The following is a 24,578-nucleotide window of genomic DNA, read 5'->3' on the forward strand; positions in this document are numbered from 1 at the left end:
TTGCTTTTCCCAGTGTAGTCCTGCTGGTGGGTGCCTTTGATGCCTCCCTGCCCCTCCCCAGCCCAGCCCACAGGGCCCCCCTTCACCTTCAGCTCATGTTCTAGTCTGGGTGGGGCAGACTACCAGGATTTAGGAAGGACCTCAGGACTCCAGGCCTCCCACCTTGGGGAAGTTGCTCTGGACACGACACAGGCAGTCAGGAAGGAACTAAACTTCCCCTCAAATCCCAAATCAGCAAGCTCCAGATCAGTCAGGCTGGTTCAGAGCCGCTGATCTTGAACTCAGAAAATGATTTTTCGGAGAGATCTATTCAGCGGCATTTTAATTCACTGTCTATTAACTTGAGTTGTGCCTCTTGGATTCATGTTTTGAAGTCCTGGTTAGGTTTTCCATTAGCCTAGTGGGTCCTCAGCCTCCAGCTTGAGGTGGTGGTGACCTCAGGCCTGGGGTAGGAAGTGGGGTGACCCTCCGGCTTCTCCCTGATGCCCCTCCTGCCTGTAGGCCAGGGGTTGCTTCCCAGGGCCCTGGTGTGAGCTGAGGGCTACATTTTCAGGGGTTTCTTACCCCAAAGCCCCTGTCCAGTCCTCACCCTCTCACTGGTCCAGCAGAGGGAGCATGTGGCTGGCAGGGCCAAGTCCTCTGTGAGTCCAGGTCCACACCAGGGCCCGACGAGGCTTCCGTCTGGCGAGTCTCATGGGGACCCCTGGAGATTCCTCCGAACCTCATCTCCCCCCACCCCAGACTTAGCCTGGTGTCGAATGCACACACAGAGTCCTGGGTCACCCCCCAGGGTCCATGAATCCTCAGATCCAAAGACTGAATCGTGGCTGCCCTTCCTGGGAGGAAGCGTGTCCTTTCAGTGAGTTTTCAGACTCCCAAGGTCAGTCCATCATTCTCATATTCAAGATGGAGATAGTGTCACCGACCCAGCCTCGCTGGACCATGGAGAGACTGGCACCATGGGGAGCCCCAGGGACTTTTTCATGGTGGGGTCACAAGCTGGGAGGGCTCAATTGGGCTCCAGATCCAAGCTGCCTCCCCTGTCGGCCACTGTGAGAGGCAGTCGAGCTACAGCCTTGCCAGGCGCTGGTCCCATGAGCTTCAGGGTCAGAGTCTGGTGAGCGCACGTCCGCCCTTTCTCAGGACTGTGAGCTTTCCTGACATCATCTTAATGCCCCTTGGCCAACCAGGGTTGCTGCCCCCCTCCATGGAGTAGAGGGCCCTGCTCAGAGGGGCTCATGAGTGTCCTGCCCCCTCCACGGAGGAAGAGGACTGGCTCAGAGGGCATTACAGGTGTCCAGGTGCCTGGCTGGCCAGATCACCAGGATCCTGACTAGGTTCCTCTGACTTCAAAGCTTCAGTTCCAGCCTCTGTGCTGTCCAGTGTTTGAGGCATGTCCTCCAGGGTGACAGGAGGGGGCTAATGAGCCTGGAGTCAGCTATGATGCTGCAGCCCCTGAAAGACACATCCCCAGAGTCCCCTCATCTCAGGGACCAGGGACTGGGGGCCGATCCGGCTGCGATGCTGCTGTCCCACTCAGCCCTGGACCAGACGGACGTGACCCTGAGCCTCTGGGCAGACTGTGGTTCCGGCACACCTGGCGTTTTTGTGACATGGATAGCCCTGTCTCTGGGGGTTGACACCCACTCTGTCTTATCCGAGAGCATCAAGGGAAATGCAGCCTCCTCCAAATCTTGAAGAGGAGCCCCCCTCTCCGGGCAGGGGTGGGAGGGGGTCTTTGCTTTGCATTTCAATGGGTTTTTATGAACCCACCTGCGTGCACACACAAAAAAAACCCCTTCTGTGCAGGAGGGGGGTAATTTCAGCCTCGCACAGTCTCGGGGCCTCTATTGTTCCCCAATGTACAGATGTTCGTTCCCCTCCCCCCTCCACGGCTGTCTCGCTATGACGACATAAATACGACGTGTCTCCCGCCAGCTCGAAAGCCTTTGTTTCCAAGGACAGCAGCCTATTATGATGTCACGGGTGGGACAGTAATCACCACCCCCACCCGAGAGTCTAACGCAGACAATGAAAGAGGCTGCGGTGGGCCTGGCGTAGGAGGGGAACCCAGGGACGGAGGAGAGGGCATCTCACCGAGACTGGGTACCAGGCTGGGGCCTCCCTCCTCCGTGGGCCCTGCCCTGCTGACCACATGGTCACTCGGGAAGGGAAATGGCCTTGAGTGGCCGTGACGGTGTCTGGGCTTGACCTCGGCTCTGGTTTAAGAGTGTAATCTCCTCTGTCCACCCACCTCCTGGGATTTGGGACACAGCATCAGGCCTCAGGTGTGGAAGCCCCGACAGACCAGGCCAGTTCCCTAGGCTTGGCGTCCACCTCCTGGGGCCTGAGGTGCAGTCAGGACAGCAGGTCATTGGTGAAGACTTTGAATGAAACCTGTCCTAGAGACTCTTCACAGCACAGCGTCGGGGGCGTCTCCTTCCTTCCACAGATGCCAGAGAGATTTGATGAAATAAAACGTGTTCTTATGATATTTAAAAAGCCTTGCAGCAAACCTGAAAGAGAAAGGAAGCTTCTCCACCTGACCAAGGACAGCAGACACCTCGTACACTTCGCGGAGCCGTCAGGAGCCAGGCAGTGTGGGGTCGAGGCAGGGGCCTTCGGCCATAGTTTTCTATCTTACAGGAAGCCATGTGGTTGGAATCACAGTCTGTAGCCTTCTTAGGTTAGCATCTTTCACCAGTAATATGCATGTCATTCCCTCCATGTCTTTTCTTGGCTCGATAGTTCATTTCTTCTCAGAGCTGCATAATACTCCTTTGTTCCTATGCCCTTTTTTGCCAGTAAAATGAGGCTGGGTGACCAGTTGGTCAGCATGAATCTGGCCAGCTACACTGAAGTTCTGCTCACTCCCCTGAGGACCAGAGCCCCTGGGATGAAAGCCGGAGGGCAAGTTCCCTCTTGGTGGCCTCCTCCACCCCACCCTGTTTTGTTTGCCTGTTTAGGCAGAAACTTTTTGCCTTTTTCTCTTTGCTCTCTGAGGTCCTCCGGCCCCATGGCCACTGACTGAGGGTCCCTGGGTGGGTGAAGAGTCTACCTCACCTGTCCGGGATTAGGGAGAAGTGTCTGCTGATGCTGCCACCTGGGGTGGCACCAAGGATCCACAAAGTATCTTCTTTCCAGAATGGTCATCTAATCCCACCCAAGAGTTGATCACAGGCCCAGAGACCCATCCCTCCTGGGTGAGACTGGCGGGAGTTGGCATTCGGGCTCCTGGGGCCCTGGGAAGTCAGTCCTGTCCCAGTAGTGTTGGTGCCCCCCCCCATTTTTTATGCACATTTAAAAGGCAAACATCAACTCCTCCCCTAGACTCCCACGATGGGCTCCTTCTTCCTCTGTTACGTTTTCAATTACACCCTCACAGCATTCTCATTAGAGACGCGAGCTTATCTTCATTAAAGACAAAACTAACTTTCCACCACAGAGAGGCCTGGGTGAAGAGGGTAATGATTGAATTTCTTCATTTCAGAGAATTGCATCTCTTATCCTGGGGCAATGTCTGTAAATGCAGACGGAGTACTGAGAGAGACTCCATTTCCGTGACTTTGTGGAGTGACAGAGCTGCCTCCTGGGGTCTGGCATCCTGTCTGTGGACGTGGAGTCATGAGGGAATCACTGACCTGTTAACCTCATGGCCTTGGGCAACCCCCTACCCTCCCCCAGCTCAGCTTTTGAACAAAAAGTCCAGGCTCCACCCAGGAAGGACGGGGTCCCCGTGGGGCTCAGCTCGCCTGCTCTTCCTGCAGGAACCACCTGGCTGCTGCCGTCCAGGTCTCGGGGCCCTTTGTAAAGCGCAGCTCAGAGGTGCCCTGTCCTCCATCACCTAAGCCTGGTGGTCCAGGGGCTTGCCCCGAGTTGCCTCCCCGTGAGGCCCCTGCAGCTCTGCCGAGGCCCCTCAGCCTCCAGCCAGCAGCTCTCTTTTCTCTCAGTTTGCGTTGTGTAATTTCAGGAGCAATGAAACAGATGCAGTCAGGCATCTCCGGACTGTCTGAGCACCCACCCCAGCCCCAACCCTCGGTGTTGTGTGGGCCTCCCCTTCCAGGAGGGCCTCCTGGATCTCCCAACCCAGACCCAAGCAGGGTCTTGCCTCCCCTCCCCACCCCAGCCCAGTCTCTGTCTTTGGTTGTGTGACTCAGACTCCTAGCGAGCAGCCTGGACCCCACAGTGACTCTGCAGGCAGGGATGGGGCTGGTCTGGCTCTGAGCTGAGAGATGAGGACATGAGAATATGGAGATGAGTGTTGTGAAAAAACGGGGATTCACAAGTATGGAGCTGAGGACTTGTGAATCTGCAGATGGGCATCTGTGGACATGGAAATAGGGTTGCGAATATGGAAATGAGACTCTCGGAAATGGAAATATGGTAATGAATATGGTAATTATATATGATTATGGAGGTGAGACATGAGTATAGAGATGAGGGCTTGTGAGTATGGAGATGAGATCGTGAACACGGAGATGAGGACACATGACCATGGAGAAGAGGGCTTATGAATTTGAAGATGAGGACACATGAATATGCAGGTGATGCTATGTTAATATGGACTTGAGGACTTGTGAATACTATGGAGATGAGGCCTGTGTGTCGGCACCCACCACCCCAGGTCACTGGTGCATGGGGTCATCCACCCAGGTCCCACTCTGGGGGAAGAAATGCCATTTTTCACCTCTTGGGAATGAGGCTGGCCCTGCTTGGCGTGGAGGGTGGTGGAGGTAGGGGGCAGTGCCACCTGCTGGCCACAGTCCTTCCAGGAAATGACCCCCACATCCCCCTCTTAGCAGTTGGCACACACTGAACCCCAAGAGCAAGATGCCCTTCCCTTGAGGTTCTTCCTTCTGGGGCTCCTGGCCTCAGTGCAGGGGGTGGGGGAACTGGAGATTCTGCCCTGTATGTCTGGCAGAAGGACGGTGCGGTGTGGGGCCAGGGCCCTGATGGCCATCCTTCCTCCCGGGACTGTCCTGTCCTCAAGGCCTGCGAGGGGACCGGCGGTGCCACGGAGAGTGGATGGTGCTGGAGCATGCGGCCAGCAGTGGGTGTTGCTGGGCAGAGTCCTGAGCTGGTGAGAGGAGGTTGGCACACCCAGAGCAGGCATGCTTCTTTACTTAGGTAAATGGCCACGTAGATGTGGGGGCCGGGAGCTGGGCACATGGAGCTTCTGATCTGGGCGACCTGGTCCTTAGGGGCTCCTGCCACATGTCAGGAGGGGATAATAAGCAAACCCCCAGACTGCTGGGAGCACCCTAAACCCAGGAGACACAGCGAGCAAGAACAGAACTGTAGGACGGGGACAGAGGGGTGCTGGAGAGGACCCCTGTGCTGGGGTGGGCCCGCCTGCAGCTGAGTTCCCGTCCTTCCTATCCCTGAAGATGAGGCCCAGCAGCCAGGAGTGGGTGGCTAGGGCTGCAGACAGAATCCCCGACCCACCCAGGCAGGAGGCATATGGTTGGGGGCGCCTCAAGGAGTGTCTGAGGTCTGTCCAGCTGTCTGTCAACACATGGGATGTCCTGGCTGTGTCCATCCAATGCATATCATCCCGATCTTGTGCCGGGCTTGTGGGTTCCAGCAGTCATTGCTGAGCCTGTGAGGCTCCACCTCCCTTAAAGCCGAGAGGGATGTAGGTCCCCAGGGAGAGGTTGGTCTCCTGCCCGATTTGCCACCAGGGGATGTGATTCATCCCACACAGAGCACACAGCTGAGCTCTGCGTGCCCGAATCCCAGTGTCCGTGCTGTGACAATAAATGTGGAATTAGGGGCCCAAAAATGCCCGGGGGTTGGGGCAGCGGGGGTGGAGGAGGCAGGGAGCAGGAGCTGCCAGAACAGAGAGCTGATTTCATCTCATGTTTCTGGGTGAAGATGCCGTGTCTGCTGTGAATGAAGTTGCAGCTGAGTCTAGAGCCTCTGGTCAGATGGGAATTTCAGAGAAACAGCAGGATGGGGGTGTGAGGACGTCCCTGCAGTATTGGGGTAAGTTCTGCTTGGAGGTATCTCTTGTTTTTCTAAAATTTCAGTTGAACTAGGACAGGGCAGCCTGTCTGGAAGGGAGGAGACCCCCGGTTGGAGGTGGGGTCTCCTCTCAGCCTGGGGGTAAAGCCAGCCAAGGACCTCAGCATCCAGTGATAAGTGTTCCCACAAGTTCACATCCATCCAGAACCTCAGACAGTGACCTTGTTGGGAGACAAGGTGTTTGCATAAGTGATTAGTTCAGGATTTTGAGATGAGACTATCCTGCATTGGGCTGGGTCATAAATCCACCTGTTATAAGGAGAGAAGGGCAGAGGGAACCACAGAAGAAAGTCCATGTGAGGATAGTCAGAGTTGGGAGGGAGGCAGCCACAAGCTCAGATGCCTGGAGCCCCTGGGGTCTTGGAGAGGCAGGAAGGACCTTCTCCTGGAGCACCCAGAGGGATCATGGCCCTGCCACATCCTGATTTTGGATTCTGGGCTCCAGATCTGGGAGTGCATCACCTGGGGTGGTGTTTCTTTAGAGTTGCAACAGTAAGTGAGCCGATTAGGAACAGAAACATCTGGACTATAGATCTGGGCCTGGATGGAGCAAGGTCTCCCTGTCCCAAAGCCTTCAAACATGTCTATAATGCACACACATGTGCACCTGTGTGTACATGCCTGTGAGCACAGATACACACAGCCATGAGCACAGATACACACACATGTGCCTGTGTGTGCATGCCTATGAGCACATATATACACGTGAGCATGGATACACACACATGTGCCTGTGTGTACACACCTGTGAGCACAGACACACATGCCTGTGAGCACAGATACACACATGCTCCTGTGTATACATGCCTGTGAGCACAGATGCACATGCCTCCAGGTACACACACACAGGTATGCACACCCCGTGCCCTGTGTAAATGCCCCTCCTGGCTTCCAGAGGTGCACGGAGCAGCCCCATAACTAGTGTCGGCTCGAGGGTTGTAGTCCAGGTAAACTCTAACAAACATCACGATGGGAACACCCAACTCTGGGTGACATCCCCACATGCCTGATACTCCACAGAAGATGTGGGTGGAAGGCATCTGTTGTGATGGCTGAGGCGGTGTCTTCACTGAACACAAGCTGAAGGATTTGGTTCTGCCTTGGGGTCTGGGGTGGGGGGGGGGCGCTGTTCAGGCCGCAGATCATTGACAGCCAGCATGGCAGGCACCAACAGGGGGCTCCCCCTCCATGCAGGGTTTGATGAGTGCAGTTCCCATGAGTGCCGAACAGAGAAGCCAAAACATTCCATCCCAGCTGCCCCCAAGTCCCGCCTCACATAACAAACACACACTGATCACCTGCATCCTTTCCTGCAGAAGAACCCTAGCACTGTCACCACTTCAGGGTCACCCGCCTCAAACATCCTACAGAAAAGCAGGCATGTCTCAGCCACCTCATCCCAAACAATAGCCACCCCCACCCCCACCCCGTCCCCCAGCTCAGCAGCCTCTCTGGGGCTTTGTGTGCACACAGGCAAGTGCTTGCATGTGCGTGGGCCTCCACCTGTGGGCAAGTATGTGGAATGCCTGGAAAGAGCATGTGTGCATGCATGCATGCATGTGAACATGTATGTGCACAGTTTTTGCTATTGAAGCTTCTGAAGGGCACACAAAGCTGCCCATTTAGCGGAAGAAAATGGTGGGGTGGGCAAAGAAGAGCCCCCAAGGGCCCTTGAGTGGCCACTCAGCCAGGCTGGCCAACCCACCAAAGTCCACGAACTGGTGGGGGGCATGCCTGCCAAGGCTCTGAGGGGACCCCCCAGGGCTGGCCCTGCCCTCAGAGCCTCCTGACCTCAGGGGCCTCCTGCTGGAGGACATGATTTGCAGAAGGCACCCTGAAGGCAGGGCCATGAAGGGGCCGGGATGGTGGCCTCACCTCGTCAGTTCCACAACAGAGTCTGGAGGGAGGAACACCGAGGGGCCTGCTTTTTAAATTACTCTGCTAATTGACATGAAACAAAAGGGATGCAGGTTTGTGGCAATTAGCAAATTAATTCTCAGCAATTACAGACTCCATCGTGGAGCGGCTTTGTAGGCCTATGTGGGGTCTCGGTTCACTGACAGTGTTTTTAGAGAGACAGAAGGGTGGACTCAAGACAGAGGGAGAGCAGGAGTAGAGAAGATGCTGGAAGGTGAACCAGTAACCCAGAGCAGGTGACACCCAAAGTCCCTCAATGAGACTTCAGTTTGGACTAATGCCCCCTTCCAGGAAGAGGAAACCTCATCCTGCTGGTGGGGCGGAGGCCCCGAGGTGTTGTGAGGTCCACCCCCCAGCCCCCCAAATCACACAACTAGGGAGCTGGGGGTGAGCAAACTGGGACCGGCCTCCTGTTCTGAGTCAGGGATGCTGAGAGAGGTAATGTGGGCCCTCTTGTCCTGGAGAAGCTTCATCCAGCATGGCTTTGTGCATCAGCCCTTGTGATCCTGGGGTCCCAGGGCAACAGCAAACCGGTGTGGGGGCTGAGAGGCAGGCTCTATCCAAGGTGCTGGATGGTGCCTCTTGACCCAGCCCTCCACCCTCCAGACCCTTGGCTGTCTGTCTGTCCCCGAGCATGGTATATCCAGGATGGAACCCTGCAAGTACTCAGCTCTGTGGCTGCTACCTGCACAGACATGTGGCTCCTCACAGGTGTATTCACCTGGAGGGCAGATTTAATTGCAAAGAACCCCAAGGAATTTGTGAATTACTGTTTCCCATTGCAATATATGGGGCTTCCCAGGTGGCATAGTGGTAAAGAATCCACCTGCCAAAGCAGCCGATGCAGGATTCGCAGGTTTGATCCCTGGGTCGGGGAGATACCCTGGTGGAGGAAATGGTAACCCACTCCAGTATTCTTGCCTGGATAATCTGATAGAGGAGCCTGGAGGGCTGCAGTCCATGGAGTCGAAGAGAGCTGGACACGACTGAGTGACTGAGTGTGAGCACGACTGGAATACGTGTGCACTGGTATTTCACTGTATTTATTGAAACAAGAGGTGAGTGGCTACAAGGCCAAAGGTCAGGTGCTGTTGTACTCTGTTCCTGGCTCTGGGCCACATGAGGGTTCAGGTGAGAAGAAATTCAGGCTCATGCTCATGGAGCCCACAGCCTAGTGGGATGGGGTGCCTGGCCTAGAATGCAAACTGGAAGGCTCCCATGCACAGGTGATGGCAGAGGAGACCTCCCTGGGAGAGGGCCCACAGCTTCAGTGAGCTACCTCTTCAGGTACTGATTAGAGACATTAGGGAGAGAAAGAGTGGGGCGAAGGGTATCCCGTGTCCTCCCACCCTTCTGTAATTTTCAGCGTGGCCAGTCACTGGGTAGCCTCCTGAGAGCTCTGCATCTAAGCCATCGCCTCTGGTGCCTCCTCAACCACCAAGTCTTACCTTGTCCTGAGGAGGGCGCTTCAGGTGCCTGCCTTCTGCTCCTGTGTTCCCAAACCAGGAGTCAATTCACTCCTGCCCACCCCTTCCCGCACCTGCCTAGAGTCCGTCAAGGTCTGAGTCACACTCAGCTGTCCTCAGCTCACAGGCCCGGGGACAATATTAGCAACCTCCTCCTGGTGACATGTCCTTCTACCCAGAAAGAGCTCTCGCTCTCAAACCAATCTTCCTGTCTGTCATCTCCTTCAATTTTCTCTGCATTTGCAGATGCAGCTGGGTGGGAACCATCACCCCCATTTCACAGATGAGGAAGCTGAGTCCTGGGAGGGCCCAGTGCCTTTGAACAGAGTTGGGACCAGAGCAGTTTCCTGTGTGTCTCTGGAGTGCCTATGTACATGTGCCTGTATGTGTGCATGCACATGGGCATGTGGTGTGTGTCTTCTGTGTGAGCACACATGACTGTGCACGCATGTGAGGGGAGGGGCTCTGTCCACCTGGCCCTGCCAAGATGCTGAGTGAGACCTCCTACCTGAGTTGTGGCTGAAAGCTTCACCCTTAACTCTTAGACTCTTAACCCTTAACTCTGCTGGAGAGTCTTGCTTGGACAATCTGTGGTGGTTTGCTTCTCACCCAGGCTGTCAGCACTGCCCCTGGGGGACAGTCAGAGCCAGCGCCTCAGGCCCCCTTGATGGCACCCCGACGTGATAGGATAAAGGTCACACACCAGTGTGCCCCACAGGCAGGAACCTGGGTCTGCCTCTGGCCACTGAGTCAATGCCCTCTGGAGCTCGGCTCACACTTACTGAAGAAAAAGCAGGTCCCATTCATTCTCTTAGTGTCTACTTCAGTATACATAAGCATGCTCCCCAAACTGCAAATATAGGGAAATGTCACAGCTGGTTTGAATCTCAGTGGAGCAGATGCAGTCAGCTCTGCCCCTCTCCTGGGCCATCCCCTCACAAGCTCCAGTTTATTCCCACCTGCCTTCTCTCTTTCTCTCTACCCCGGCTTTTCTCCTGAGCCACCGGGGAAGTGAGGAGGCAGGGAGCAGCCTCCCCGCAATGACAGGGGGGAGTCAGAGTGTGCACGCTGGGGCCCCCACCCTCGGGTACACCCACCTCTGGGTACGCTGGCATCCAGAATGCCACTGCACCCCTCCCCACTTCCCTACCCCAACCAGATACCCTAAGAGCACCCTCTCTTGTGTGTGTGCACGTGTCTGTGCACTTGTGTGTGTACATCTGTCTCTGGGGGCCCCAAACAGAGAGGCAGGTCCCAGGCATCAGTTCTGGGTGGTGATATGCCTGGCTTTCTGCCAGGAGCAGAATACAAGGGCCCGAGACCCCAGCTCTGTTTAAACCCCCATTGATTCTCTTGTGATGACAGAGTTTCTGGCAGCAAATGTGACTTCTGGGCTTAGTGCTACCTGCTGAATTTTCTTCCCATTCTGCTTCATAAAGACATACTTGATGCCTCCTGAGTGCTAATGCCTTATTTGTTTGACTTTTGTTCAGAAGCAATTTTGTGTTCCAAAGTATCATTTCTCCAGCGTGAGAGTCCTGGCCACCCTAAACAAAAATATCTCAAGGGTGATCATGACATCTTGCTTTAAATGCTAAAAAGAGAGGAAGAGGAAAAAAAAAAATTCTATTGGAAAGAGATGTGGAAATTCACCTAGAAATTGCTGGTTCACTACCTGAAAATTCTTAAATCTATATCTCTCTCCATCACTTATTTTAAAGGCTATTTTTTAGAGCAGTTTTAGGGTTACTGGTGCCATTATTTCATGGCAAATAGATGGAGAAACAATGGAAAGTGAGAGACTTTATTTTCTTGGGCTCCAAAATCACTGCAGATGGTGACTGCAGCCATGAAATTAAAAGATACTTGCTCCTCTGAAGGAAAGCTATGACAAACCTAGACAGTATATTAAAAAGCAGAGACATTACTTTGTCAACCAAGGTCTGACTAGTCAAAGCTATGGTTTTTCCAGTAGTCATGTACAAATGTGAGAGCTAGACCATAAAGAAGGCTGAGCTGAAGAATTGATGCTTTGGAACTGTGGTGCTGGAGAAGACTCTTGAGAGTCCCTTGGACAGTAAAGAGATCAAACCAGTCAATCCTAAAAGAAATCAACCCTGAATATTCATTGGAAGGACTGATGCTGAAGCTGAAGCTCCAGTCCTTTGACCACCTGATGTGACTCATTAGAAAAGATCCTGATGCTGGGAAAGATTGAAGGCAGGAGGAGACGGGGACAACAGAAGATGATATGGTTGGATGGCATCACTGACTCAATGGACATGAGTTTGAGCAAGCTCCGGGAGATGGTGAAGGACAGGGAAGCCTGGTGTGCTGCAGTCCATGGGGTCACAAAAGAGTCAGACACGACTGAGCAACTGAACAACAAAAGGGTCACAGCTAATTACTTTTTTAAAGGATTTTTGATAGATGGGTGACAGGCTTGCTGAGGTCAAGGATATCTTCGGTCAAACAATACAAAGAGTAGTACAGCCTGTTTGTGTACAGAGGGGGCCAGAGACCTGGGACAGTTATTCTGACAGTCTGTTACACCCCCAGCACCACCACCCCGCCCCCATATGATGGAAACTTGTAAATTCCCGGCCAGTTGGATCTGCTCAGGGTGATGTAGGCAGGGGTGTCACAGGTCCCTGATGCTCTGACTGATTCTAGCCTTGCTGGGCTCACCTGGACTCGGAGGGCACCTGGCCTGGGGACTCTCAGCCCCATTTTGAGCCTGGCTCATTGGAAAGGGCCACTTCAGAGAGGCTAGGTCTCCTTCTCACCAGCAAGACCCCAAGGGAAGGGCAGAGCTGGACAGGAGCTGGAGTGGGAACCAGGGTTGCAGCAGGCTGGCACTGGATGCCTCACCTGACCTCCAGCCTCAGTCCCCTGTCTGGGGAATGGGACATCCGGCCACCGCCAGGGGGCTGAGGACCAGTGCGTGGTGTTAGTGCCTGGGGTGCTAGGAAACTCTAGGGGCTGAACAATTGTTACTTGTGCCACAAAAGCCCACAGCCCCGCCCTCCGGCTTCTCCCCTCTGCCTCCAGCTCTGTATCTTCATTGTCCTGGAAACCCCCCCAACCGGCCAGTCCTCACCCCCCGCAGAGCTCCCCATGGCCTTGGGCTGCCCTGGGTCCAGCCTGCTGTCCCCACAGCCCTTGTGCCACCCCCACCCCCAACTGGCCTGGACCGGCTTGGCTGTTGCTGCCGGGGCACCAGGGCAGGACCAGTCTCCAGGGAGAGGAGGGACTGCCTGTGCCCTGAGGGCCAGGCCACTGCAGGGCAGGCCAAGCACCCAGGCACCTCCCTGACCGTTGCCACGTGCAGGCCCAGCTCTAGTGAGTGGGGCTGGACTCCAGGGCGTGACGACAGAGGCCCAGGAGCAAAACTTGAGGTCAGAGATGGAATAGGCCTCAGGAATACTGATATCCACCTGGCTCCGCAGGTGTGTCTGAGGCCAAAGCAATTCTTTCTAGAATCTCGGGCTCTGTGGGATTGAAAATTGGGCCATGATATCCCTTCTGAGATCATTGTTCTGAAGTTTATAAAACACATTTATATCCGAGGCTTCTGTGGGTCTTTCTTCAGCCCTGGGCCTAGGGGTAGAATTATGAGTCTCATGTTATATGTGGCAAGGGCTGGGAGGGTCCCCAAAGACCTGTCCTGGGGAGGGTCTGTGGCCTGAGACCATGACCCACCAAAGTGGACAATTACTGCCCAAGCGAGGCTCCCAATCAGGCCACAGGTTGTGACAAAGACTGCAGTCCAGGAGGCACCAGCTGGAGGTGGCATGAACTCCCAGACTCTGGGCCTGAGGCTGCAGGGACACCTTTGGAGGACTTTAGTCAGTGATGGCCCACATGCCTGTAGCCTCTGGAATGCAAAAGTCTTCCCTCCCCCCACCCACCCTGGTGCCTGCAGGAAGGTCCCAAGCCTTCAAAAATGCTGGTTGCATGGTTGCTTCTTGGTTGAGTGCATCTCTGGGAGATGGGTGGGTGCAACGTTCCATGGAGACATATTTACAGAGCTCACACCAGCTCCTTGGGTCCCTGAGGTCATCTGTTTGTTGTGAAATCATATTAACCTATCTCCCACCAAGTTTGTGGTGACTTGGTGGCCACAGAGGGAAGGTAGCCCATATGACCTCTCTCAGAGGCAAACCAAACAAGAAAGGTTCCTGGAAACCACTGAGAGAACCTGCTTCCAGGCACCTGAGAAGCTTCTTTTACGTGCCCACAGCCTAATCCACTGTGCTAGGGTTTCGTTAGCCTGATTCTGTGTATTATATAGAATTGGAACTAGCAAGCATTGTTCTAAAATCTAAATCTTCGTGTTGGTTGTTCTGAATCACCTGTGTTTAGGAGGAAATCCTACAGGAAAATTAGAACATTAAAACCATAAAGTTCCTATGACTTTGTTCATGCTGCTGCTGCTGCTAAGTCATGTCAGTCGTGTGGGTGCAGCCAAATTGGCCATCGATCAGGTAAATTTTGAGACCTAAGTTCATTTATGAGAAGCCATAAAGAACTGTATGCAAATGAGTTGAGTGTTCAACTCAAGAAGCCAGAGGAGACCAAGAGAGCACATCTACAGAAGAAGAAGGAGGGGAATAAGGACAGAATTGACTGAGCAAAGAAGCAGCAGACACCAGTCCATCCCAGAACTGGTTCCTCCAAAACTTATCAGATAGGAAAAAAGGGAGTGGGAGAGAGATGCTAAAAATAGGAGAGAAACATCATGATATTGAACCATGAGTTACACAGACCTGGGCCAGAAGCCCCACCATCCAGGGTTAAGCAAGGGGTGGACGCTGTCCATCTCCGGAGTTTTGGTCCCGCAGTGGGCGGAGGTGACTCTGGGCAGCAGACCTGGCCATGGCCCTGGGCCCTTCAGTCCCCACGGTGCAGGAGTTTGAGCTCCATCTGAGCAGGACATCCGCAGGTTCCAGGGGGAGCCTCCCCAGCTACTCAGAGAAGCGTGGGCAGTGCTGGGTCACCTGGCAGAGTGGCTCAGTATTCACGTCCCCATGGGGGATGGTCTTTTGGGAAACGGTTTTGCTGGAGACCCCCTTGGTCCCCTCCCTTCTCTGCCACCCCCCCGGAGGGAGAAGGTTCCATCAGGCATCAGACTGTGACTGCTGACCCTCTGCCCACTCTGCCCCTCCACAGAGAGGTAAGGTCTAACAAAGAGGAGGATGGGACCCCAAGAGGCGTCTCCCACTGCCTCAGCAGAGTGCATTGAACAGGGGTTCAGTGGCCACACTGGTGTCTGACCCCTGGGGGTGGTATTTGAAATCGTAAATCAAAGGCCACTGCCCTTGGCCCCAGAGCGGGGAGTCTCTCCTTTAGGGGATTTGGGGCATCAATTGCAGCAAGGTGCTCAGAGCCCTGACTCAGGAGCAGGAGGGGGCAGGCAGGTCTCCCCTCCTCCCTTCCAGACCCCCAGCCCTGCCCACAAAACCCCCGGACTGCAGACACCCTCATCCTCCTCCCCTCCTCCCACTAACTCCACTTACTAGAAGCCCACTCCCCTACTCCCCACCCTGCAGAGCAGTTTAATTACACGGTCTGTGGGTAGAGGGTGCAGAGAGGCCCCCGCCCCCATCTGGGTCTACGGTGTCCCTGGCCCGCTTAACCTTGTCAGGAGCGGCCGCTCTGATTGGCCACCGTCCTGAGGTCGGAATACCATTAATCACTGTGAATTCATTAGGCATTTCACAGGGGACCTGGGGACCCAATGCAACATCAATTACATTGAAATTAAGTGACAGTGGGGACACAACTCTGGAACCACGTGCGCCTCCCAGAGCTAATGGCCAGCAGTCAGCCACACAGCCTGGCTCCCAGTCAGGCTAGACCTGACCACAGGACTCAGACCTGAAGTCTCCTGACCTCCCTCTCCAAGGGGGCAGCCAGCTGAGGTCCCAGGCGGCAGTGGGGCCTGGTTCCTGTGGTCTGCAGGGCTAATCCAGCCCCAGGGCCCCCAGGCATGGCCACTCCTTGGAGCTCCTGCCACATACATCAGCTGGGCGCTGCTTAGAGATGTGGAATTGGACCTTGAGTGTCAGAATCTGTACCCTAACATGGGGTCCAGCAGGCTCCCAGGTGCATTGGGTTGGAGCAGCCCAGCTCCAGGAGTCCCTGGCTCTTAGCAAGAACCTGGGCCCATCTAGGTTCTGTTTATAGCTGCCCTGGGCCTGACCCAGCCACAGTGCAGGGAGGTGGCTAGCTGCGTGCCCCAGTGACCATCTCCCCAGCCGATGGCCGCTGCGTGGTTGATAAGCATATAGCAGAGATGGCAGCTAAAGTGAATGCCTGTGTCTGCCTGGCCTGTTTGTGCAGTTCTGATGGCCTCTGAGCCCCCAGGGTCCTCCTCATGGATGGCCCCGCCTGGTTCCCCGGCCTGGTCTCTGGGCCCGTTGTGAGCTGGGCAGCTGGGGAGCCGCCACAGGGTGGAAGAGACCGCAGTCACAACTGAATGTGTGGCGCTTCTGGGTGATCCAGCAGCGGCACGGGAAATGGGATTTGCATAATTTGAAATTTAAGGAAAATCTCTAAATACTTTAATTTTGATAGAAATGGTTTCCACTGCTGACATGTGTCTACACCTATAATTTCAGCTGATGAATTGCTGTAATTTCTCCTCCATTTCGTGTTCTTTGGAACATTAATTGTCGGTTGCAGGGGAGACACTCCAGAAGAGAGAGGGCGGGACAGAGCCCGGCTGGCGCAGGCGCGTCTGGAGGGCGGTTGAGTGTGAGCTGGGCTCCCACAAAGATGCGTTGTCAGAGCCCCTCCCCCAGCCTGCAGCCCCAAACCGAGAGGATGTCGGCCACTTGTCACCACAACATGTGTGTGTGCACACATAACACTGACACGTGCAGACTCTGACACACATGCACACTCGCACACACACACTGGGGCCTGTGTCGCTGTGACTGTGTGAGGGAAATTGTCTACTCCATCTCTCAGACGCACAGCCCTGAACTCTCCCTGAGAATCTCAACCTGGTCTCAGGGTAGGGCCCGTGGTCCTGTCCTCAGGCCAGTCTTCCAGCAAGCCCTTGATAAGGCACCATCCACGAAGCCTTCCCCAGTGTCCCCAGGCCTCACTCACACTCACATCCAGCTGAGAGGCAGATGAGAATCTGGATGCTCCACGTGCAGGTGGTACCTCTGCCTTCAAGGTCAACCCCGCATTCCATCTCCACCTTCAAGGTCAACCCCATGGCCAGATCTGCTATGGCCGTGAATGGCCAGGAAGAGACATCTCACCCAAGCTGAGCCAGAGAGGGTCTCTATCCTAAGATCTGGCTCCAACCACAGGACCCCACCCACTTGTGTTATAACCTACCATTGGGTTCCTATGGACTGTTTCCACCACAGCCTGGTGAGGCAGGGGTCTGACCTCAGGTGTCTGAACAGAGAGGACTGAGGATACCCTTGGGCCTGGCCTGTAGGGACCCAGAGAGATGTCCCCTCTTTAGTTAGCCCCCTGCACTCAGTTAAACAATTTCTCCAGATCTTTGGTGACTCAAAAAATTCCTGATGTTTGCCAAGGAGGAAGAAAAGCAGTAGGGCAACATGCATGGGGGTGTGGAGAGGAATAAACACACGCCCACCGGGGAGGCTGATGTGTTACTGGCACTCCTGGGCTGTACACTCTTCCCTGAATTTTTGAAAGAATAAGGAGCTGGCCCAGCTGGCTGGTCCAGGCCTCACCCATTCATCTCAAATGCTCTCAGGATCCAGTCCCAAGGTCCTTGTCCACCCAGGATGCCTCCACCCTGCTCTGTCTCTCTCAGACCTGGATGTTTCCCATCAATGAGGTCCTACATGTGCATCTAGCTTCCTTAAATCAGCCTTGGGTTTGGAAGGCTATGTGAGAGATGGTTCTTTTCACAGTTTGAATCGTGTTCCACTTCTCAGAAGGACCACATTTTGCTTGTAAATCATCCACTGGATGTGTTGTGTCCGTCTCCGTTTTGGTGAGTAAGGCTGCTATGAATACGCACGTACCAGTTTCTCTGTGGACATGTTGTTGCTTCTCCTGGGGAGCTCCTGCTGAAGAAGGGGGACGTGATGTAACCCTCCACCCTCCCTCGGGGCCAGCGTGGTGTGGACAGTCCCTGTGAAGCGTAATGACAGCCTGGGTTCTGAAAAGCAGATGCACCAGGTCCTGCCATCCATCTGCTCAGATACTCACATGTATGATGCAGGGATCATTCCCCCAGACACCTGGCTCTGAATCTGCTTTGCCCCTGACACGGAAGTGGTAAAGGGGGGCCCCCAGGAAAGTCAGCACTGGAGGGAGGGGGCAGGGACGAGCTTTGAAGCATGATTGCTGGGCAATCCAGGCCCCCACTCATCCTTCCTGGCGGGTTGCTGCCTCCAGCATCTGCATTGATTTAACGCCTCCAAGGTTGGACCCCAGATGGTGCCCTGTACCACGGGGGTGCTTTCTCCATCCCACCTGCAGCCTGTGGTCACTGGGCCCCTCAGCTCACCCTGGACCCTGGGCTTGACTTACAAGGGTGTCTTTGTCACCCCTGTGAGCTCCCCGTGGCCTCCCACCCCGTTTCTACTTGTTTGAAACCAGACGATCAGATAACGACCTGCTCACTTCAGAGTAGAAAACCGAGGACACAATCTGCTGTTACTGCACTGAGAAAGGATTTGTTTCTGGAAAGAAACCTCAGTGCGACTGTGAGGAGAAGGCAGTCATCAGGTGCCTCCATTCCCAGGGCTCCTATGGGACCCAGAACCATCAGAGGATGGAGAAGCATCAGATGACAGAGAACCACTGGGCCTGGCAGTGAGGACATGGGTGCTCTGGAATATCCCACACAGACTGCCTGCAGAGCTTTGCGTGTCCACACCAGAAGGACATCCTGACAACCTCGAGCGGACTATTGGGATTGCCACCCACTTTCCCACAGGTTTTCCAAGGAAGAACCCATTCCTGCTATTGCATCCAGCACCTCTGTTCACAAATGGTCCTGAGAACCCACTTGGCCGCATGGCTCCAGAGTGTAACATGTCAGGAGCCTTTCTTAGGAACTGTGTCCTCCTAAATTCTCTCTCCTATGCCAGGTTTAAATTACCTTTAATTCTTTTTCCGTAAAAGACAAAGCTATTTTTAAACTGCATGCCCGATTGAATAACAATGTGATGGACAATGAGAGGGCCCTGTTTTGTTTTTTCATGTTCTTTAAAATTCATGTTGAGTTTCCTTTTTGTTTTTTCATCTTTTGAAGTGTCCCTGTTGTTAGGGAGAAGGTGGGGTCTGCGACGAGGTTGAGGCCATTGGGTTGAATGATTGCCAAGGTGGGGTCACCCTTCTGTCCCCAGCTCTGCTCACTCCCTGGCCTATCAGCAGATCTAAGGGAGAATCTAGTTTGCTTCCTCCATTTATTACCACCCCTACCCATCTCTGCAGAGGAGCCCGTGGCTCCTCTGGGATGGAGGGTGGAGATGAGGGTACCTCGGTGCTGGCTCCGTCTGTGGGTCAGAAAGGCAAGAACCAGGACCTTTGGACCGTTGGTGTCCAAAGGAGCCCAGGAGCCCAGGAGCCAGGTTGGTCTCGAATGTTCTGGAAACCATCTCTGCATGTTGACCAGAGGTCTCGTCCTCTGATCACAGTTGAAGCTGTGCCAGCCGGGTCCAGGGAGGGAGCCTGCGAGGATACGACTGTGAGGACACCCTCCGGGCTGAGGAGGGTCTCTGCTTGTCTGTCTCTGTCTGTCTCTCCCTCTCTCCTTCTCTTTGTCTCTCTCTCTCTCTCTGCCTCTCTCTCTGTCCCCTTCTTCACTTGACCGTCCCTCTGCCCATTTCTATTCAGGACACTGTCCTTGGGTTCATGCAGGGTGATCTCATCTCAAGACCCTTTTTACCAAACAGCGTCCCTCTCACCATTTCCAGGTGGACTTACGTCTGGGGGGCTATGTTCTCACTCTAGGAATGACTTAGGGGATTTTGACACACACCACAATGACGTAAAATTCACGCTAAACAAACAGTGCAAGAGCTCTGGAGCCGTGAAGAGGAAGCACCAGACACAATTCCCCTGGAAAGGACACAGCCGGTGCACGGGAGCCGCCTGTGCCTCCAAGGAGACCCTGACCCCCGTTGACCCCCCTTGGCAGGAGGGCAAGCATCCCTGGGGCCCAAGGAAGCCGCCTTCCCCTCTAGGACTCATCCCACTTGGGGACTGCCAGGTTCCCCTCCCTGGAAGAAACCTGTTCTCAGGGTGGGCATTTCAACATAAAATGAAGAGACAGAGAAGAGGGGAAAACTGAGGAATAAAGAAGGTACAGAGTGAGGAGCAGCTGGAGGGGAGGATGCGAAGACAGAGAGGGGCAGCCTGTGGTGCTGGGAACCAGGACCAGTGGCCTTGTGACCCCAGAACCCAACCACCACCCGGCCCCCAGTCCTCCCAGCCCAGCACCAGCCCTGGAGATGCGCCCCAGCCCCCCCCGCTAGTGGGAGGTTTGCAACACCTCCAGTGGGCCAGCCTGTACCAGAGGCCGCAGTGGACAGCCTGCATGCATGTGTCCCCAGACCCTCCAGCTCCGTCACCTGCCCCTGTCACCACGGGGCCCGCACACCTAACCTTTTCTTCTCGCTGCTAAATTGCCGCTAGCCAGTGTCCCCGACAGAAAGGAAGAGGTTGGTCTAATTTAGAACAATATTGACCTTTTCTTCTTGCCCTTTTCACTGTGACTAAATTACCGGGTGCAGCTCCAACTTGGGGCTTTGTGTGGCTGCGGCGCCAAGTGACCTGGGTCGGCCCCCCTCCCTGCTCGGAGTTTAATCAACCAATGGTCTCCTTGCTGATGGCCCAGGAGGGAGGGTGATGCAGGTGGAGTCAGGGTCATCTCTGCACCTGCCTGGCTCTCCAGGTGGGGCTGAGGTGCAGAGGGAGACAGGCCCACAGGTGAGGTGGCTGCAGGGGGAGGCAGGGCCTGCGGGGCAGCTGAGGGGGTGCCCTGCACTGGGCTCCCTGTGGGAGTATGGGGGAAGAGGGGCCGCTGAGCCCGCCCGCAAGGACTCACAAGGAACCACTCCCCCACCTGACTCCACGGCCACGGCTTTGGTGTCCTTGCATCAAAGTCATGAGCAGCCCCAGGTTTCAGGGGCAGAACCAAGGGCCCCCCTGAGGGGTCATGTGAGCCCAGCCAGATGGTCTTCGGATCCCAGGTCAGTGGGGAGGGGTGAGAACAGGCCGCAAGCAGCACAGGGACAAAAACACCGGATGCTGAGGGAGGGGAGGTCCCTGGGCCGGCCTGGACCTTCCTGGGGATGATGGAAGGTTTCCACAGTGGTGCCGGGCCCTGGGAGGACCATCAGGGAAGAGGGGCCGCAGGGAGAGGATTCCGCCAAGGGGCTGGGCGCTGGGTGCTGGGGACCGAAACAGGCCTTATGAACCCGGGCCCTCAGGTAAGAACGCTCTCAGCTGCTTCGGGGCTGTCGGTCAATAATAGGCCCCACGGAGCACCTACTGTGTGGGGTTGTCAGACCAGAGAGACCAAAGAGGGCCACACATTTGTCTGGGAGACCCCAGCTCCCCTCCCAAGCAGAACACGGCCCCGGGACCCCTGGGCTCAGCTCCTCAAGTCTGTCTCAGCCACCTCAGCCTGCAGTAACAAAAATGCGGCAGAGGAGGGTAGAGGGGTCTTCCTGCTTTGAGGGGCCGGAGGTCAGAGGTCAGGATGCAGCATAGCTGAATTCAGGTTCATGATGGCAGATCTCGCTGGGCCCTCACCCAGCAGAGAAAGATTGGGGCCCTGAGCCTCTTCCTATGAGGGTACTAATCCCTTCATGGGGGCTGCACCCTCAGAACCTCATGGCCTCCCAAAGGCCCCTCCCTACACATCACCTTAGGGCTTCAACATGGGAACTCGGGGTGTTCCCTTTCGGGGCAGCAGCCTCCATCTGACCACTGCACATGGGGGAGGGGGTGTCAGGGCAGGAGGACCGACACTGAGTGGACAGGGAACCCTGGCCTGATGGGGCCCCCCACCTCTCCAGGATGGGGCGAACCGCACCCAGACAGGTTGCCTGCTGGTCACCACTAGGTGACCACTGGGAGAGGGGCAGCCTGGAGTGCACCAAGTGAGTCGGGGGTGTGGCTTCTGGCCCAGGTCCTGCCTGTCTCCTCTGGAGGGCAGCCAGTGCTGCAGCCCCAGGGGGTTCAGGAGAGAACGATTTTCCTGCAAATCTAGCCCCGCCCAACCAAGTCCACAGTGGAGATGTCTGGAGCACCTCCCCGGGTCACCGGTGTCACTTGTTGGGTCAGCTGTGTGCAGGGAGGCGGGGACCAGGCGTGACATGAGGACACCTGTGTGCTCGGCTGCTCCTCTGGTCAGCACACAATTACATGGTGACAACAACTCCTCGTGTGTACAGTAGCCATGCAGCCTATGGATTACCTGATCATTGTTCCCCTCATTAGCGTGTGAATCGGTGTATAATTACCCTGCGTAATTGTCCCATCTCATAGTAACACTTTAATTTGCAAAGTGAAAATAACCATGTGATTACCCTGCAATTATACGATACTCGCTAATCAATGACTTGTATGGAATTTGCTGCTGTTTACAGACCGGCTGAGGCCCGTGGCCCATCCTCAAGGACTGTTCTTGGGATGCCCAACTGGCAACCACCCTTGGCCTCTCCAGGCACCAGCCTCCTGTCTCCCTACCTGTTAGACTCACATCTGGAGCCCAGGACCCAGGAAATGCACTTCACTGCAGGAATGGGGACCACAGTACACTGCTTGGAGCTTCTCCAGCTGTGAGTGAGGGGCTGGGACCACCCTGTCGTGAGGTGAGGAACCTGAGACCCAGATGGGGCATGCCCTGGGGGTCCTGAGCTTCACTGTGTCAGCCCTGCCTGGGAGGAGTGAGTGCTCCCCACCTGTGTTGGGGCTGCAGGTGTGCTCAGCTGAAAGCTGACCCAACTGCCAAGGTCGTGCCAAAGCTGCTGATCCCCAGGACAGGAGGCTCCAGGAGGGTCCACCCTGGAGGGCCCAGGTGCATCTTTTTTTATTTTTTAATTTATTTTGGCTGTGCTGGGTCTTCGTTGCTTTGCACAGGCTTTCTCCAGTTGCAGTGAGCGGGGGCTACTCTCTAGTTGCAGTGGGCTGGCTTATTGCAGTGGCTTCTCTTGTTGCAGAACACCAGCTCCACATACATGGGCTTCAGTAGTTGCAGGTCTTGGGCTCAGTAGTTGTGGCACATGGGCTTAGTTGCCCCAAGGCACGTGGGATCATCCCAAATCAGGGATAAAACCCATGTCCCCGGCATTGGCAGGTGGATTCTCAACCACTGACCCACTAGTGCTTCTTTGCAAAGTGTATCTGACTCCAGAGTTGAGGCCCCAAATGCTCAGACTTTGCAACTTGTGGCGTATTCCTCCCTTAAGAATCAATGCCTCATGTCCAGCCCTGGGCAGGTGTGGATGCACCAAACAGGCCTGTCCACCTGGGGTGTGGGGAGCACAGCTCACCTGGGTGATGATACAGCCCTGGAAATAAATGCCTCCCCAGTCTCCCCTTCTCCATAAGCAACCAGTGTGAACAGGGAGAAGGGGCCACTACCCGCCCCAACCCAAGGAAGAGAAGGCGTGATTGAAGGCAGCCCTTTCCCACAGGGTCTCGCTAGAAAGTGCCTGCTCCCCACTGTGTGTGAGCCTTAGGACAGGCTCTGTGAGATGCTTACACCAGCGTACACCCCCCACGTCTCCTGTGGACGCAGCCCTGATAATGAGCGGACGGCCACCCACCCCAACACGCCCGGGCCCTGGCCCCAGTTTGAGTCAACTGGAAGGCCAGTGCAGCCACTCTCTGGTGAGGACTGTGGGGGTGTAGCTGTCTTGGATACCCCTCCACCCACAGTTCTCCCGCTTGTCACTGAAATCCACAAGCTTCGACTCTTTCCTGCTGTCTGCATTGCCTCCACCCGCCTCTGTCCCCTGGACCCCTCACCCATAAATGAAAACAAACAGTGCTCTGGGGGAGCTGCTCTAAGCTGGGGAACATGACCCAAGATCCGGGGCTGTGACTGCCCGTCTCCCTGTCTCCTCGGAGGGGCGGCCTGCCCCCCCAAGGCTCCTCCCGTGAGGTGGATGCAGCAGCCCAGGTCTGGTCTAAACAAGAAGGGCTGGAATAAAATCTTCGCAAGGAGTCCACAGTTGTGAGCAGAGGTGGCCTGTGCCCTGCGGGGGAGGGGACACAAGGCCTGGCGGCTCCCACCAGCAGCATCCTGGAGGGTCAGGCAGCTCTCAGGGTCCTCCCCCTAGGCTCACCTGGAGGTCTGGTCTCTGCGCAACACGCCCCCACCCTCACTCCTTTCAAGAAAAAGGTGGTGATGGATGTTTGTTCCCTCGGAGACCCCCCAGCTGAGCAGACTGGGCTCCAAAAGGTCCGAAACCCAGCAGGAGAAGCACCGACCTTTGTACAGCCGACTCAAGATAAACCGCAGGCTAAACCATCGCCGGGTCACCCTGCTTTGTTTCCAGGGGGACCAAGCTCAGTGACCACGGCTGTCCTGTCCCCACGAGTGCCTGAGTGGACATAGGCTGCTGCGGTATCTCTTCTTATTGTGAAAAGGCAGGTGCTGCTCTGTGCAATTGGAGCAAACATACAAACACATGCAGACACAAAACCGGGTACATGCAGATACACGCACACACATGCACAGACAGACACACATCCACAGGGACACATAGACACACATAGCCACAAGGACACACAGACACACATAGCCACAAGGACATACAGACACGCATAGCCATAGGGACACACAGACACAGGAACACACAGACACACACACAAGGACACACAGGCACACATAGCCACAAGGACATACAGACACATACACCCATAGAGACACACAGACACACACAGGGACACACAGAACACAGCGTGAGGCTGGGAGAGGCCCTGAGACCCCAGGGAAAGCCATGCCCATAACGACACATGTGATAACAAAAGAATACAATAAACACAAATAGTGTATGTTTTAAATGGTTTATTAGATAAGCTCACATAAAATCAGAAGAGAGCATTGCAGGCTAGGCTGGGAGAGAGCTTCTCATCCTCCGAGTATAAAATTCCTGGCTCGGGAGAAATGGGCATCTCTCGCTGGTGGATCCGCCAGCTCCACTC

The sequence above is a fragment of the Dama dama genome, chromosome 23 (assembly GCF_033118175.1).
Source record: "Dama dama isolate Ldn47 chromosome 23, ASM3311817v1, whole genome shotgun sequence".
In the NCBI taxonomy this organism is placed as follows: domain Eukaryota; kingdom Metazoa; phylum Chordata; class Mammalia; order Artiodactyla; family Cervidae; genus Dama; species Dama dama.